The sequence below is a fragment of the Ovis canadensis genome, chromosome 11 (genome assembly GCF_042477335.2).
Source record: "Ovis canadensis isolate MfBH-ARS-UI-01 breed Bighorn chromosome 11, ARS-UI_OviCan_v2, whole genome shotgun sequence".
In the NCBI taxonomy this organism is placed as follows: Eukaryota; Metazoa; Chordata; class Mammalia; order Artiodactyla; family Bovidae; genus Ovis; species Ovis canadensis.
In genome coordinates this window covers 66,583,455-66,595,771 of record NC_091255.1, presented here as the reverse complement: position 1 = coordinate 66,595,771, position 12,317 = coordinate 66,583,455, and the positions used below count along the sequence as shown (strand labels likewise).

The 12,317-nt window shown below is 55.8% G+C and overlaps 1 long non-coding RNA gene across 2 annotated transcripts in view; it reads right to left on the bottom strand.

The window, feature by feature from the left end:
* Positions 1-255: 255 nt before the first annotated feature.
* LOC138415437 (uncharacterized) overlaps positions 256-12,317 on the bottom strand; it is a 154,676-nt gene continuing 142,614 nt past the window's right edge. For both annotated transcript variants that reach the window (XR_011247242.1, XR_011247241.1), the window contains exon 5: positions 256-1,467. This is a non-coding gene — a long non-coding RNA (uncharacterized lncRNA). The remainder of the gene's footprint in view (positions 1,468-12,317) is intronic.

Here is a 12,317-nt window from a genome sequence, read left to right as displayed (position 1 = left end):
AGGAGACTTCAGACAGAGAGCACACACTTTGGCCCAATTTACACGCCCCTGATATTTTACGGGACCCTAGAGGTCAAAGGAATTTCAGGAAGTCTTCCAGCCAACTCCTTCCCTCTCCAGACAACACCATCCCAGAGGTTTTTAGTTCTTGGTCTGTCTAGCTAAGATGCAGAAATTTTCTTCCTGGCTCTTATTCTATACAAACGTGTGACAGACACACACACACACACACACACACACACACACCACAGTCTATTTTCCATTGTTTCCAGTGGCTGTATTATTTTTGTTTCATCATGAGCTGTTTTGTTCTCCACAGAAAAGGTTCACTTCCTCAACAGGACTTGGGTTTTGTGGGGCCCTATCTATGGTCCGGATACACTGGAAAGAGGGGGTCCTCTAGAAACACCATCAAGTCTGGCCCCTGGACAGTCTGTAATGAAGCACGGTGATCAGACAGGGACTCTGACTGCCCTGCTGGGAGCTGATCACGCATCCGTGTCAACAGAAGACGTGTCCATGTTCTGCTTCTCCACCTGCGTGCAATCCGAACCAAGAAAGCTGAACATGGGCGATGCTGGCCTTCAGGATCCAGCTCCCTGCGAGGGCCCCTCCAGCATCCTAGCGTCTTTAGAGCCTGAAGGACTTCTGCACAGACCTGCATCACGCTGGAGCCTGTGGGGTCACACACATACATAAGGAGGGATGGTCTTCCAAGGCTGCTTGTACAGCACTGTGCAAACACCGGCCTTTTCAGAAGGAGCAAAATGTGAGACCAGTTGACTTATGTGTAGTGAACTATTCGCTCTATATCCAGCTGAGAAGTGACGGAGTAAAAGAGAACTGCTGAGTCCGAAGGCTCAGCAGACGTGGGAGGTGGGGAGCATGAAAGAATGCAGGAGAAAATCCTCCGGTTTCCGAGGACTGGTCGGGGGCGGTCTAAAGACCAGGCACCAGCAGAAGGAGTTATAAGGTCCAGGGTCACGGGGTGCCCTTCAGCTGGAGGCGGCCTCCTGGTCACGCAGGTCAACACAGACAGGATTGCTCAGGCCGAGGCTCTTTGCTTTCTCCTCAAACATCTTAAATCCAGAAGCTCCTTCAGCCTCCAGAATGTGTGTATGTCACTCAGTTGCGTCCACCTCTTTGCAACCCCATGGACCTGTAACCTGCCGAGCTTCTCTGTCCATGGGACAAGCATTCTGGAGTGGGTAGCCATTTCCTTCTCCAGGGGATCTTCCTGACCCAGGGATCGAACCTGGGTCTCTTATGTTGCAGGCAGATTCTTTACCACCTGAGCCACCAGGGAAGTCCATTCTCCAAAATGAGACTTCTCGTTCCAATCCAGAGCACTTGCCTCTTAAGAGAAGGTCCCATCTTAGCTCCTTGGGGTCTTCATGGTTACACTGAGGCTCCTGGTGGGGACTCCGGGCGAGAGGAACAGTTCTCCACCTGTCCTGCCTCCCAGGCCTGTGGACCAAAAAAAGCAACAGAGTGAGACTTTGCCTCCTGCCCTTTCAATGGATGTCTTTCAACAGCGAGCATCACCTTACTGCCTTTAATCCAGAACGTTCCAGCTACCGAGCAGAACACTGTTGTCATTCTTTAGTTGCTCAGTCGTGTCTGGCTCTTTGTGACCCCCAAGGACTGTAGCCCACCAGCTCCTCTGTCCAAAGCATTTCCCAGGCAAGAATAATGGAGTGGGTTGCATCTCTCTCTCCAGGGGAATCTTCCCAACCCAGGGATCGAACTCACATCTCCCACACTGGCAGGCAGATTCTTTACTGCTGAGCCACCTGGGAGGCCCAATGTTCCTTCAAGCAGTATTTTAGTTAAGGTGGGGAAAAGGCCTATTTACACTGTTCAAGTTTCCTTGGCGGCTCAGATGGTAAAACATCTACCTGCCAGTGCAGAATATCCGGGTTCGATCCCGCGGTTGGGAAGATCCCCTGGAGAAGGAAATGGCAACCCACTCCAGTACTCTTGCCTGGAGAATCCCACGGAGAGTGGAGCCTGGCAGGCTATAATAGTCCATGGAGTCACAAAGAGTCGGACATGACGAAGTGACTAACACATACTATTCAAGGAACTCTGTACACTGAATCATTGCTGGGAATGCTCCCACAAGTCTTACCACTACACCATGGCTGATTTTAAAAACCAAATACAGCTCAGAAGAAGCGGACAGTTCTGTTTTTCAGCCTGTGAGCCATGGGGTCAGGAGCATGGGGGGTCAGATCACCCAGTTTACAGATGAAAAAACTGAGGCACAGAGGGGCCACGCTTCTCTGTACAGGATGGCCAGCGTCTGGTCCTTAAGCCTGATGTTCACTTCAGCTGGAACATCCCTCTGGTTTCACAGGTCGCTGTTCAGTTGCTCAGTCATGTCCAGCTCTTTGCAACCCCATGGACTGCAGCACACCAGGCTTCCCTGTCCTTCACTGTCTCTCAGAGTTTTCTCAAACTCATGTCTATTGAGTCCATGATGCCAACCCACCATCTCATCCTCTGTTGCCTGCTTCTCAAGAGACCCTTAACAACTAATTAGGAGATGATCCAAAGTAGATAGGGGAGGAAGTGGAAAAATACAATTTAATGCATTTCCCTTCTGCACTGCTGACTGTAAATACGTGAAGACGGACTTGGCCTTATGCTTTCCTGGTTCCCCACTACCCCACCTAACTCCGCGTTTCTGAGCGGCAAATACACTGAGTACCACGAAACGCCCTCAGGGGACTTCCTCATCTTAAAACTGCTGAGACCCTCCCTGGTGGCTCAGCTGGGAAAGAATCCACCTGCAATGCAGGAGACACCCTTTCAACTCCTGGGCCGAGAAGTTCCTCTGGAGAAGGGATAGGCTACCCACTCCAGTATTCATGGGCTTCCCTGGTGGCTCAGCTGATAATGAATCCACCTGCAACATGGGAGACCTGGGTTAGATCCCTGGGTTGGGAAGGGATCTTTCCAGGATCGAACCTGGGGCTCCTGCATTGGCAGGTGGATTTTTTTTTTTTACCATCTGAGCCACCAGGGAAACTTGAACAGTATAACTAGGCCTTTTCTCCCCCTTAACTAAAATACTGCTTTTAGAAGCAGCGTTGGGCTTCCTAGGTGGCTCAGCAGTAAGGAGTCCGTCTGCCAATGCAGGAGATGCGAGTTCAATCCCTGGGTCCGGAAGATCGCCTGGAGGAGGGCATGACAACCCACTCCAGTGTTCTTCCATGCAGAATCCCCCTGGACAGAAGAGCCTGGCAGGCTACAGTTCATGGGGTCGCACAGAGTCGGACACGACTGAGAGGCTAAGCACACACACAGTCACGAATGCAGATAAATCTGGGCGCCCCCCTTCTCTGACTCTATCACTGCCAGCCCATGAGAAATCACCTGCAAATCTGCTCATTCACAAGCACCACGTGGGATGAGACACTGAGAAGGCAGACAGAAACAGACAGGCACGCTCCACTTCGGGCCACAGCAGAGAGGCAACCACTGACTGAGCTGAGGCCAGAAGGACCTCAGCACCAGAGGGACGCACATGAGGAGACTGGGTGCAGGAGGACCAACAGGCCCTCTGCCCCTCCACGGTCCTGTGAGGTCGCGGCTCAGCCTGGCACGAGGGAGCTCTCCTTCCTGGGGGCTTGGGCTAAACCCCGGGTGGGGATGTGTGGGCTGCGATGAAGCCAGAGAGAGGGGTGCTGACGGTCAGAGACGGCAGGACGTCACCGTAAGTGCCTTGGGGAGGGAGAAGATGCTTCAAGACGTTTGCCGGCAGGAGCACTGCTGAAGGAGAGACTGTGCAGGCAGGCGTCAGCTCCCCCAAAGCCAGCACAGCAGCCTTCACAGGGGTACCCTGGGGCTCCAGGTGGCCAAGAGGGAGACCTGAAGTCTCTCCCTCCAGACACTCTCCCTGGGGCCCCGAAACGCCCCCAGCAGCCCCAGAGTCCTGCTGAACTTTCTGGTTTCCACGTTTCCCCTCCTCAGACGCCAGCAGCTGTCTGAGCTGAACCGGAGAGGACCAGGGAGAAGGCCTTTCCCCAGGGAGACGCACACGGCGAGCAAATGAATTGGCAGCTGCCGGTGAATCACTCGGGGACTTCCTTCTCGTCTCCCAGCAACCGCATGCACTCGGCACCGGGACATTAAACACAGAGGGGAACGTCGGGAGGCATGCGCAGAACAAAACAAAAAGCCAAACACACCACTGCTCCCCCCACCGCCCGACTCATCTCAACCCCACAGACCCAGCCAAGGGGGCCGGGGGCTGGAGTGGGGGAGGGTGGAAATGAGAGCCTCCACCCAGGGGAGGAGAACGAGGTAAGGACCAGCCTCAGCAGAGCTGGACACACCCTCGCCCCACACCAAACCCTTCTGGGTCTAGCGTTCGTATTTGGCCAAAGACACACCTCTGTTAGCCTAGAGAAAGGCACTGGGCCAGCAGATTAGTGGGCACCTGGAGATCTGAAAGATCACTTAGAAACCCAGACTCGGGGGCAGGGTGGGGGGGTTGGGAAGCTGACGGTGGTTGAGACGCCAGTTCGGCTTCCCTGCCTCTCCCCCCAGCATCATTCTCCAGGTTAAAGCAGCTGCTAACTCCAAGGCCGGGTCCCCTCCCCACCCCCTTCCACCCCTTTTCCCACTCGAATGTTTTCCTGCCTGTTGCTATGGCCACTAGGAGCTGGTTAGACAGGACTCCAACGCGCTGCCTTGCCCTTCAGACCCTGCCTCTCTGAAAACACCCAGGACAGAAGTAGAACGCATGTGAAGAGTCTACAGGTGGAGCAACTCCTGGAGAAAAACTGGGGACGAGGAAAGGAAGAACAGTAGTGGCAAGAGGGCCCCTGGGAAAGGCTGAGTGCGTGTGCATGCAAGCTCAAGTCTGACTCTCTGCCACCCCATGGACTGTAGCCCTCCAGGCTCCTCTGTCCTTGGGATTTTCCAGGCAAGAACACTGGAGTGGGTCGCCATGCCCTCTTGCAGGGGATCCTTCTGCCAAGGACGGAACGCACATCTCTTGCGCCTCCTGCGTTGGCAGCCAACGGGTTCTTTACCACTGTGCCAACCTGGGAAGCCTGACATGCTGACTATCGGCCCCCAAAGATACGTCTTAATACCCCTGCAACCTGTGAATGTCGTTACCTTCTACGGCAAAAGAGACTGCACAGGTGTGAGCAAGCCAAGGATCTTGAGAGGCAGAGATCGCCTTGGATGACTGGGGGAGAGGGGACACGTAGACTCACAAGTGTCCTAAGGAAAGGGAAGCGGAGGGGGGTGCGACACAGAGGAAGGAGCTGGAGGTGTGAGGACAGGAGCGGGAGGCTGGAGGGAGTGTTTCAAGGCAGGAAGCAGGAGGCAAGGTAAGCAGGCGGTCGCCAGAGGCTAGAAAGGCCGGGAAGTGAACCTTCCCGAGAGCTTCCGAAGGAGAACAGCCCTGCAGACACCCTGACTCCGACCCAGTGAGAGTGGCCGGAGAAAGAGACTGTGAGAGAAGAAGTGAGTGTGGGTTCAAGCCCCTGCGTTTGTGCTGATCTTCTTGCACCATATAGGAAACTGAGCTTGTCAGTCAGGCATGCACCATCTGCTCCCCCACTGACCTAGAGAAGAGGGTTGCTGGCTGCTCTTGGTTGGGGTTGGGGGGCTGGCACTGGGATGAAGTCCGAGGCACTGGAGGATGCTCAACTACACCCCTGGCCTCCAGCCTCGAGAAGCCAGGAGCAGCCCCGCTCAGTGTGACCACTGAAAACGTCTCGGACGCTGGCGTGTGTCTGGCATTGGGGGGTGGGGGGTGGGGAACTGCAGAATCCCTCCCACAGACAATCACTGCCCCTGAGGTGCGGCCCTTTCCTGACTTCGGCTGCACCTGAGAATCACCTGGCAAGCTTTTCAAAACTCCCATGCCTGGGGCTCGGCCCAGCCTGGGGAAGCCGGAATCGCTTAGGGCGGGACGAGGCAGCAGTTAGAGCCGAGCCGCTGATTCCAATGGGTGGCGGGTGCTGAGAACCATTGCACGTTGCCAAGGGCCAGCGAGCCCAGAGAGAAGAAGAAGAAGGTAGCGATACACCTGAGTCCCGACGACAGCGGGATGCAAGACGCCCCGAGGCAGAAACCGCACCAGGCTCGCCAGGGCAGACCTGGGAACGCACATCCCAGCTGCCAGACAGGTGACTGGCTGGCGTGGAATTCCTGGGGGCTGTGTCACCGCGTTTCCCATCAGAACAGGGTGGACGCCTTGCAGGAAGGTGTCTCCCAGGAATAATCACACAAAGCCCCAGCCTCCTCCGCTCACGAAGCCAGCACAAAATGAGCCGGCTCCCACCCAACGCTATAAACATGGACTTACTGGATAAGAAGCACCGTCTCGGTAACAACGGTGATCCTGCAGTGGGGCCGGTTTAGGAACGGGGAGCCTCCATTCTGCATCCAATTGGTAAACTCCCCAGGCACTGAAATCAGAATCCACCCACAGATGCACTCTGAGCAAGGAGAGACTTCACTTCTCGAAAGCTGTCCTGATAATAAGCTTGGCTGGCGGCCCCTACCCGGGTCAGAGAGGAAAGGGATGAGAGAATCTAATGAGAAATCAGCCACTGAGCAAGAGACAGAGCTGAACAGGTTGATGCTCTGACTCCTTGCAAAGAAGGACGCGGTCACGTGTAAGTTCTCTCTCCTGCTGGGACCATCTTTTCCCTTCATTATTTCATCCCCAGCCTGCCTGGCCGAAAGGCTGAGCCAAGCATTTCCTGATTGTCTTTGGCCCAAATCGTGAAGTCCAGGATGTCACTGGGGGAAGCAGAGGGGAGGAGGGAGAGGAAGGAAAAAAATTTAAAAAGGAGGTGAGGAGGGAAGAGGGAGTGGGGGACAGAGGAGCAGGGGACAAGAGAGGCTCACAGCTACAGGATGAACAGGTCCCACCCGTGTCAGGATGGGAAGATGGGTGACAGGCGTGCGTCGGGCTCTCTTAGCAGGGCCCCCAACCTGCAGGATCTGATGCCTGATGGTCTGAGGAGGAGCTGATGCAACAATAAGAGAAATAAAAACGCACAATGAATGCAATGTGTCTGAATCATCCCCAAACCATCCACCCACCCAACCTGGGTCCATGGAGAAACTGTCTTCCAGGAAACCGGCCCCTGATGCCAAAACCACTGTCCTACAGGAGAGGCGAACTCCCTGTGGGTCTTTAAGAGGCAAAGGCTCAGGGGGATGGAGCCTCCCAGCTCCTGCCCTTCCCCTCCCCAGGATTCTTCCAGTCCACTTAATGCACCTGCTTCGAACAAAGCGGAGAAATCCAGTTGCCCCGCACCAGGGCTATCAAAGAGGAAAGGAGCTCAGGGGCCTGGTCTGTCCCCAGGGACACTGAACAGGTTCCTGGGCAAAGAATCTAGTGCTTTGGGGTTCCCCCTGGCCATTCCCAAGGCTTCCACATTCCCTTCCTACATCCTGCCCTTCCCCACAAAGTCGGAATGCATCTCACTCTTAACTAGAGCAACTGAACTGAACTGAACTAGAACCTCTGGGTTCCCTCCAGCCTATAAACCTCGTGTGCTAATGTCCCGACTCTTGCAAACTCGCTGAGAAATAAGCTTTAGGAAGCTTCCAGATGTTCTGCTTGTAGGGCGGTATTTCTCTGCCTCTGTCTCCAGGGGTCCAGTCACGAGGTCAGCAGCCTGCCTCCCCAGGTGAAATCTGAGGGCCAAGAGGCTCTGCCCGGGTGTGGGTGGGGAGACACCCTTTCCCGCAGGACCACACTCAACCACTGTGTTCATCAACTCCACCCTTGCAAAGACATGACCTCCTACACCCTGTGCGTTCTTCCACCATCCCCATGCTCTTCCAGGTGAGCCCTGCATCCCTGGAGTGTTCATGCAGTGCAAACACCTCGGAGCGACAACAGAGAGGCAAGCCTGCAACTCCCAAACGAGTAAGCTTTGTCCGCTGTGAGCATCCACCACACCTCTCCCTTAAAATTCTCATCAGACAGCCCCCGTAACGGAGCCCAGGACCCATCAACACGGGGTGGCTCTTCCACGTGAGATGCTAAGTCAACACCGGCAGAGATGTCTTAGGAGCAGGACCGGCCAAAAGAACAAGGGAATGGCATTCGTGACCTGTCAAGGCCCCCTCGGAGCTGGTGGCCTCTGATCTCTAGGAAGCTAACTGCCAACGGGCAGCCTTGTACACACACAGCCACGCACACACCCTTCCCCACACGCACACCCCGAGGGATTCTTTGCACAAGGTGACGCGGTGTCCCTTTGATGCTTGCCGGATGTGTTCCCATTGGGCAGAAACCAGACCTCAATAAAACCGGGCATTATCAAGAGGCCGCTGGTGGGTGATTGCGCCTGCCTGTTATCTCCGTGGCCCTGGGTGGGGCACTCTGTGGTTCTCCACGGAAAAGCATTAACTTCTAGGTGGATCAAAGACCCTTCCGAACTGGCCGACCCAGATCTCTTGTTTATCCGAAGGGACTGTTCCCCAAGATGGACTTTAAGATAACTGGGACCCCAGTCCCAGACTCCTCTGTCCTCTGCTTATCTGTCCCTCGGGGGCCGCCTAACGGCCAATCACAAGGGCCTTCTGCTCTCTCGCTTTTCCAGGTGGCCCATTAAACAACAGAGAGTAGGGGACTGGGCCCCGGAGTGTCCTGGCCCTGCTGCAAGCTGGGGGCCCGGGGGCAGAGAGACGCCTACTTGGGGGGAATCTCTCCATGAATCACTCCAGGGAGGGGGTGTTCCAGAGAGCAGGGTGTTTACTACACTCTTCCTTCAGGAGGGAGAGACTGACGGGTCCTAGATGGACAGTTCCCCACACTTGGCCCCTGAAGTCCCTGTTTGGACTCTGCTGTCTACCCTGATGTTGAAGTGCCCACGATCCACCTGTGGGAGGACCCAGAGGGACCTCTGAGCCAGTCTGGCTCTGGATCGCCCACCAGCCTGGAGAGGAAGAGCACGTGCCCTTCAGGGCAGCCAGGTGTGATGGCCTGGGTGCCTCCCCACCCTTCCTCGGCTCCACGCGGGTCTGGCAGCTGCACGGTGCGGCCAGGCTATTCTTCTTTCCGTGCACAGCACCCGGCTCGGTGTGCAGCCCTGACAAGGCACACGGACGAACAGAGCAGGGAACTAACAAGTGAGCCGCCTGCAGCTCAGTGGCAGGCCTGCGCACTAAGTCGCTTCAGTCGCATCCGACTGTTTTGCGACCCCGCCGTGAACTGCAGCCCGCCAGGCTCCCCTGTCCATGGGGATTCTCCAGGCAAGAATACTGGAGTGGGTTGCCATGCCTGTCCATGGGGATTCTCCAGGCAAGAATACTGGAGTGGGTTGCCATGCCTGTCCATGGGGATTCTCCAGGCAAGAATACTGGAGTGGGTTGCCATGCCTGTCCATGGGGATTCTCCAGGCAAGAATACTGGAGTGGGTTGCCATGCCCTCCTCGAGGGGATCTTCCCGACCCGGAGATTGAACGCTGCGTCTCTTACGTCTCCTGTGGAGGCAGGCGGGTTCTTCACCACTACTGCCACCTGGGAAGCCTCGGTCCCGCCGACAGGGAGGACTCCAGGAAGCACATGGCCCTGGAGATGCTTCACTCAATGATGCGGAGTCAGATCGAGGTTCACCTTCAGAGTCCCAGGCAGGCCACCTCCATCCTCTATAGCCCACCTGCAAAGCAGGAGTTACACTCAGACCGCCTCCCCGGTAGGGGTGCTATGAGGACTGAGGCTCAAAAAGTAGCGTTTGTCTTCATTACTATATTTCCCTATAGCATTGTCTTTATGAAGGAATCTAGGGGACTTCTCTGCTGGTCCAGTGGCTAAGACTCTGTAGTCCCAACGCAGGGGGCCCGGGTTGGATCCCTGGTTGGGGAACTAGATCCCACATGCGGCAACTACAGATCCTGCAGCCGCAACGGAGATTCAGGGCAGTGAAATAAATATTAAAAAAATAAAATAAAATAAAATCCAGGTAGCACGTTTTCAAGGGTGGAAGAAGAGGCGCGTGCCTTGGTTATATCCCTGGTGTGGACCAGACGTGAGAGGCGTCTGAAATGCCAGCTTGATCTTCCATCACTGCTTTTCTCCTCCTTTTTTAAATCAATGAAGTCATTTCTGGCATCGAGAGGAACCCTTACCTCTTTCCATGTTCCCTCATCTGCCCCTAAAAGCCTGAGGACACCATGTACAGGGAGTTGGCGACCGAGCCAGGGGTCACGAGCGGGTGATAACAGCTGTTTCCAGGGGAGCCCTGCCGTGAACATGGCCACGGACAGTCCAGGGGCTGCACGCTTGATCCCAGCCCAGCTGAGGCCACCGGGGACCCCAGCGTTGCCATTGTTTAATTGTGAAATGTACAGACACTTGATGGCTCAGTGGTAAAGAATCTGCCTGCAGAGCAGGAGACATAGGAGGCTTGGGATCGATCCCTGGGTCGGGAAGATCCCCTGGAGAAGGAGATGGCAACCCACTCCAAGATGCTTGCCTGGAGAATCCCATGGACAGAAGAGCCTAGCGGGCTACAGTCCATGGACTTGCAGAGAGTCGGACAGGACTGGGCACACACGCGTGGACGGATGAATGTACAGACACCCTCTGCCTTTAGCTTGCACGTCTTTCCACTGCGCTTCCAGGGCTTTTCCCGTGTATGCCGTCTTCCTCAAACCCCTGGTTTGTCTGCCTCTGTCTCATTCCCGTTAGAGACACCGAAGCCTGGAGAGCCAACCCAAGCGGCATGGCTGTCCGCAGACTCTGCCTGGTGTGCCCCAGCCCCGGCCCAGCCCACACGGCGTGTGATGCGGGTGCTGAGGGGATAGGAAGCGGGGTCTCGGCACCCCACGGCCACGGCAGGCCGAGGCTGCCACCCAAGCCTGCAGCTGGGCTCCAGGAGGGGCTGGGAGGTCAGGCTGCAGGCTCACAGGACAGGCCACCCACACGGCGCAGCCGGGCCGCTGGCTGTCCCCAGGGCCAGCCCTGCTCTGGCCTTTGGCCCTGCCTCGGAACAGTCCACCACGTGGCCTCCCTCGGGGAGGACGAGAGGACGAAGGGCTGAAACCAGGGGCGAGGAAGAGCCCCACCTCCCTCCATGCGCCAGAGACCCTTCCTGCGCAGAGGGCGGGGGCGGCATGTCCCCCCAGCGCCAAGTCTGAGGGCACTGGGCCTGCGATGAGCCAGGGTCTCCCTCTCCTAAAACCCAGATGTGTTTCCAGGGTTTGATGGAACCTGAAAGAACCCGAACCTTCTTCGGTTACTTCACACTTTTCTAATTAAAGACGCAAACTGGATTTTCATGTTTGCAGAGAGAGTTTTGACCGCGAGTGTAGGCAGCAGAGCGAAACAGGAAGGATCTCTTCTCTCTCTTTTTTTTCCTCTCTCTCTCTTCCCTCTAAAAGTACAGGGACACAGGGGTTGGGGCGGGGGGGGGGGGTGCAGCGGGGGAGGGGAGCAAACAGGATCTTGGCAGCCTGGCCTCCAAGCGCCCCTGGAGCCGGCCTGCGTTCTGTTGGAAGCATTTCTCTTTTCTTCGCTCCCAGAGACACCAGTCCTCATCCCTGTCAGCTGGGCAGGGGTGGGGATGGAGGGGAGCTGGGTGAGGCTCTGGGAAAAGAGAAGAAATGGGCAAAGCCCAGATCCTCTGGCTTAACTGCCCAGAAAAGAGCCCGAACGCCGCGTCTGGGTGGAAGGCAACCGTCCCAGGTTCCTTGGCACGGTGGGACTCGCCGGAATCCAAAGACCTGGCTGGCAAAACAAGGGTGGACAGTGGAGCCGGCGGAGGGGGAGCGGTCTGGGCGGGAGGGGGGGAGGTCTCAGTGAATCACATAAATTAGAGACAGAAGGGATGTCAGGCCACCTTCACTTCCTTCCTCTCCTAATGGGAATTATCTCATTAGCCCTGAGCTTCCTAGAGGCTAACTTTAAATGATTCCTGTACCGGGGGCTTTCAATCCACAGCCACACCACCCAACACCCTACTCAGTGCCCCCTGTTCCCCATCAGATCTGCCTCCAGAAGGGCTCTTAAAGGGACAGCCGTCAAAAGACACCAGTTCAACCTATTTAACTCTGAATGCTTTGCTCCAAACATTTCATCCGATATTAAGTTTTGCCCTTTCAACCTTTCCTTCCACTTACAGGAATTTATTATAAGACAACGGTCATGGAGGGACTGCCCTGGGGGTCCAGTGGTTAATTAAGACTGGGCCTTCCCAGCGCAGGGAGTGAGGCTTCAACCCCTGGTAGGGGAGCCATGATTCTACACGCCTCGTGGCCAGAAAACGAGAACCTCAAGCAACAACAGTGACACTGTGACAAATTCAATAAAGACTTTAAAAATG